The following is a 6,000-nucleotide window of genomic DNA, read 5'->3' as shown; positions in this document are numbered from 1 at the left end:
TAAGTGATTTTAAAGCAAAAGGAATGCAAGATCATGCTTAATCTAAGTGCTATCAATTGGAAGATAATTTTTTGAACTAGAATGCTACTAAAATGCAATAAAGGACAAATCTTTCTTTCTTTCTAATGAGATAAGAAAACTCATGGGCTAAAGGAATTGACCTTGGATGATCAAGTTTCAATCTAAAGGTGTTAACTTTCAACCAATCTATCTACCTTAGACCTAGACACCATCCTAAACAAACTCTATCTCTAGATGAATGTTCATTTACTAAGATAACTCAAACATCAAATCTCTTTGGTTGAATGTTATCTAAGTAATCATTAATCTCAAGTCTACTAGCCATCTTAACACCTTTAACAACAAATCTCTTTGGTAGATAATGTTAAAAGCTTAGGAGAGTTGGTTCAGGCATTTCATCAAACATCTTTCAGGTATGAAATGCCTAGAGCTCAACTTTAGAGATGTCAACTCTAGAGCTGCATTAAAAGCACTCTACTAGCAAGGAACAAGATGGATCTATACTAAAACACCTTAGATCTAGCTTATTCACCCTTAGTCTCATTAACCCATGAATCCAAAGATGACTACTCACTACTCTTCATGATGAGCCCAAGAATCAATGATGATTTGGTGCTAATCATGATTAGTGATCCCAATAATCAGCCAATCACAAGAGAAAATGATCAAGATAAGATCTTTCACCTAAAAGTTCTTTGTGATTAGATAGAAAAACAAGATCCCCCTCCAACATTAGGTTTAGAGAGTATTTATATGACTTCTAAAAACTAATGGGCTCAGTAAACAACCTGAAAAGCCCAAATTAAACATAAATTTTAGACCATAAGATAAGACGCGGCGCGGGTACACTAGGTCGCTCCCATAGGTCGCTCCACATATTTTGCTTCATTTCTCCAAATCGCGCGCGGACACGTGACGTCGCTCCCCCCAGGTCGCTCTACATCTGGAGCGGGTTAATCACCTCGCTGTGGTACGTCGTTCTGATATGCTCGCTTCTTATCTTCAAACTGCGCGCGGGCATGGGACGTCGCTCCACCAGGTCGCTCCACATAGTGAAAGTTGTCGACAAGAGGCTGGGCTCAGAGCGGGTGCTTCACCCCGGTGCAAGAGGCCGCGCTGTCTTTGTTTCACCTGGAGCGGGTGTCGTAGGTCGCTCCCGTAACCCGCTCTGGTGCTCTGCTCGCTCAAACAACACTTTCCACTCCCTTTTTTTTATCCCAAATGCTTCCAAGTACCTCTAAGAACTCCAATGGAAACTCCAAGACCTGATAAAGACTTATGCAATGCAAAAAGGAGACTAAAATGCATGATCCCTAATCTAAATGATCAAAACATGCAAGAATAGAGAGTTAAAACAATGTAAATATGCAATATATCAACTCCCTCAAACTTGTTCTTTACTTGTCCTCAAGTGACTTTGTAAGAACTCATAAAGGAGAGAAGTTTGAAGGTGGGAACTCATAGCCAAAAGTAACACTTCCTAACACTCAACTTAACATCCTAAAGAAACATAACAAATAGCATGAACATCTTCCTTATTATACTCTAGCTTCTCTAGGCCTATCCATACTCTTTTGCCTCCACTCAAGTTGCAATACTCATCACCAACAAGTTCTTTCAACTAGTTTTCACATTGATTCACACACACACACACAAGGTGAATTCTCACAAATGGGCATATGATCTCAATCATTCGGCTAGGTAAGCAATGGTCTAATATGAATGAAGAGAGAGGTTCAAATGTTTTCATTTAAAAGTGGTTATCACTCAAAACAAGGAGCTTGATCATTATGCAAAATTTATCTAAGATTAGAAGCAACTCATGCATACATAGATTCATTCTCATCATTCTACTCCCTTTTGTTATAAGTAATCTCAAGTTCTACCCTCTTTGTCATCATCTCAAAATCAAAATAAACCCCTCACATCACTCACCCAATGAACAACTCTCTTTTTCTTTTGACTCAACCACTAGGGATTTTAACTCACTTTATACAAGCTCTAACTTTTTTTTTTTCATTCCCTTCCCCAACTTCTCTTTGATTCTTTTTTTTTCTTTTTCTTTTTTTTAGGGGGAAAGTTCTTTTGTTGCATAATCAAGAGCTTCATATTTTCTTTTTATCCCTAGAGTTTTCATTTCTATTTATACTCTTTTGCTCATCTCTCTCATCTTTCTCACCCCCCAAACCCAAGATACTGAAGTTTAAAACACACAAACCTCTCTCACCATTCCCAGATGCGAACTCATTGTGCTAGCAAGAGATGAGAATAAACCTATATCGCCTCCAATACTCTCAAGATTTTGCACATGACAAACTATCAAAAGAGGCCTCACTCATGCAATTAAATGTTTGGTCTCAAAGAATGGCTGGGGTTGTAGGGTATGGAGTGCCATTTGGGTTAACAAAGATTGGTATATAAAGGAATAAGATAACTCAAATGTGTATGAGATCCATGATCAAGTATGCAAATGCCCATATGGAAGAGAGATTAAGTTCATTCAAGCCAAGTTCAGGTTGGAGCTGATCTCAAGAACAATGCCAACATCAAGCAAGCAAACAAGTTTCAAGAAGAGTTTTCAAGGCTCGAAGCGTGCAAGGTTTTCAAGAGATGCTTAAGTTATTTGATATGTTTAACTAGGGTGTCATTTTGAGTTCTAGACAAGGGTTCTTTGCAAGGCATTTTAAATCATTGTTCCCAATGCAAGTGAATGCAATCTATATGCTATAGACTCAATCCTAAAAGTGCAAGTGATGCAACTACATGTTTATTTTTGTATTTTTCAAAATTTTCATTTTTTTTCTATGCATATATGTATGTACCATGCAATGCATGAGACTCAAATCATTAAAGAAAACATGATCAAATACTTGATACCTCCCCCAAACTTAGTTCACACAGTCTCTGTGTTAGCAAGTTGGAGGAGATACCGAAAAAGAAAACAGATGCAAAGAAAACTGGTATATACAATGGAAAGGTAGTGGAGTACCTGTCTAAGCATTCGGGAAGAAGCTCGAGGCCTCATATCCGGAGTCATCGGGGAAGGTAGTGTAGTATTCTTGGGGCTCGCTAGCAACTTCCTCGTTGTCGGTTTCTTCATCGGTTGAGGCAAGGGAAGGAGACTTATTCCCGGAGTTGGATTTATGAGCTTCGGGGTTTCGTGACGGGGTCATAGGACTGGGGTTGAGGAACAAAGGTATCTCTAGTGACAATGTCTTTGGAACTACATCCTCCTACTCCTCCTCTAACCAAAAGATCAGCCACCTTCTTCATGAATTGAGCTGAAGCTTCAGCTTGCCTCTTCACTGTCTTTTTAAGCTCCTTGTATTTGGTCTTTAGCTTGAAGATTGTCCTGTCCTGAGATTTGTTCCATCTTTGAAGCTTGTAAATGTGCTCATGAGCTTCACGGAGAGGGCCATGGGGTAGAGCTGTTGAGCTCTGAGTAAAGTGGTAGCGAGGAGGGCCATAGACGGGGGTAGCAGATCCCTCTTGTGTAGCAGCACTTGTTCCAGCCATTACATGACCTCTCGTTCCACCTCTCCTTCTCCTAGGAGCAGTCACAGGATCTATAGGGCCATGGGGTCCAAAGAGTTCTGATTTATCTATGTTGAAGTGGATGATCTCCGGCCTCTCTGTGTTTGTGAGCTCTCTATTTGGGAGCAGCAACTTAACCATATTTCTCTTGTGGAAGTATGTGTAGACAACTTTCTCTTGATACCTTCCACCAATGTAAGTAGCAATCCTCAAATAAGGGGCGTCAATGAGTGATGGTCCTTTGGGATCATTCCCCAAGTTCACACCATTTACTATTAGCAGTGGAGTTATCATACCACCAATTCCAAGCTGAGGAGATGAATCTGCGGTAGTCCAAACCCAATCCTTGTAGTACATGAGGCGTTCCACAAAGAGACCAACCATTCTGAAGCGTTCGAAGATGTTAGTTTTGGGAAACTTCATCTTATCAGTCTCCTCAAACTCCTCAAGCTGTTCAGGTGTGACATTGTCTCTAACAGCCCGGTAGAGTAGTCTCAGCTCTTCTTCATTGACTGTCCCTGGCTCCTTGCGAGGGTAGAGCGTGTGGACGAGTATCCTGTGGAGATAGCGCACTGCGGGATGTCTGATGGTTGAGTTCTTGTCATGACCAGTAGCATGCGGATTTCCACTTATCACTCTCCAAACACCGGTAGGGAGCTTTTTGAATCTTGGGAGGGTTGAATCTTCATTATCCTCAAGCCCCATCATTGCTCCAATATCCTTGAAACTCATGAAATGGTTCCTTCCATTGACCTTAAACTTGATTTTGCCCCACCCTTGTCTCACATGCTCAACCTCATAGAAAGATGCTTCAAGAGTTGCAAGGAATTGACAAGAAGGTTCCACATGAGTAGGATAAGCCATGGAATAGAAGCTCTCCATTTTCATGTGCTACAGCATTGTCCTAACATCTTCTTCGATTTCTAGCTCTTCCATCATCGTGGTGTCAGCAAAACGTGTTGGAACCCAAGAAACACCTTTAGCCAAGTGATGGTATAGCTCTTCAACAGTTGGTGTCTTACTCCTGTCCCTTTCAACAGCTATCCCCTTCCCTTTGGACATCTTGACTTTCTTTGAAGGAGCGAGCTCTTCTCCTTCCTCATCCCTTGAAGAATATGCCACAGCTTTGCCTTCTCTTTTCTCCCTTTCCGCTGCTTTCTTTGCAGCCAGGATTTGTTGCCTAGATGTTCTCTCTGCTCCTGGTTGGCCTGGTTCAGAAGGTTCTAAGGGCTTTCCCCTTAGAGCAATTTCTCTCATTGCAGCTGCTGCCTTCTTAGCTTCTATATCTTTTTGGTTTGTTTTTGCCATTGTACCTTGCTTGGATTAGAAATCATACCTGGGCGATGTGGAGCGACGTCGATACCCCGCGGTTAAACCCCGCTCTGATGCTCGATTGGCGTCTTCATTTAGCACGCGAGCGTCAGACCCCGCGGTCACACCCCGCTCTGATGCTCGATTGGCGTCTTCATTTAACGCGCGAGCGCCAGACCCCGCGGTCACACCCCGCGCTAAATCGTCATCCGAGATTCGAGTCGTGGCGCGACGTCCAGACCTCGCTGCAGCACCCCGCTCTGCTTTCCCTTTTTTTAATATATATATATCCTAGTGAAGTATATACAAGGATAGACATGGAACTTCCTCCCAAGTGAGCTGGTTTTAAGTCTCTAGCTTGACTTTGCTTCCCTTTGGCTAGGCGGTGATGGGGTCGGAGAGTGAAACCGAGATTCTTTTCTCCTCTATTGTGGTTCCCATGTAGAGCTTAACTATTTGTCCATTGACTGTAAAGTCTCCACCATTCTTATCCCATAACACAATTGCCCCATATGGTCTAACTTCCTTTATCTTGAAAGGACCGGACCATCGTGACTTGAGCTTCCCGTGAAACAACTTCAGTCTAGAGTTGTAGAGAAGCACTTGATCTCCAGCACTGAATTCTCTCTTCAAGATCTTCTTGTCATGAAAAGCTTTGGTTTTCTCCTTGTAAATCCTTGAGTTCTCAAAAGCATCCAGTCTATTCTCATCAAGCTCATTGAGTTGAAAAAGTCTCTTCTCTTTTGCACTCTTGATGTCAAAGTTCAGCAACTTAAAAGCCCATAATGCCTTGTATTCAATCTCAACTAGTAGATGACAAGCCTTTCCATACACAAGGTTGAAAGGTGTGGTTCCCAAAGGGGTCTTGTAAGCTGTCCTATAAGCCCAAAGTATATCATCTAGCTTGATAGACCAGTCTTTCCTTGTAGTTCCCACAGTTTTCTCCAAAATAGACTTGATTTCTCTGTTGGAGATCTCAACTTGACCACTTGTCTGAGGATGGTAGGGAGTTGCAACCTTATGCTTCACACCATTCTTCTTTAGAAGACTTTCAAACAGTTTGTTGATGAAGTGGGAGCCTCCATCACTGATAACAACTCTTGGAACTCCAAACCTTGGAAAGATAGTGCTTTT

This window comes from Brassica napus, chromosome C7 (genome assembly GCF_020379485.1).
Source record: "Brassica napus cultivar Da-Ae chromosome C7, Da-Ae, whole genome shotgun sequence".
NCBI lineage: Eukaryota > Viridiplantae > Streptophyta > Magnoliopsida > Brassicales > Brassicaceae > Brassica > Brassica napus.
The sequence above is the reverse complement of the archived record's forward strand: the minus strand, read 5'-3'. Positions refer to the sequence as shown.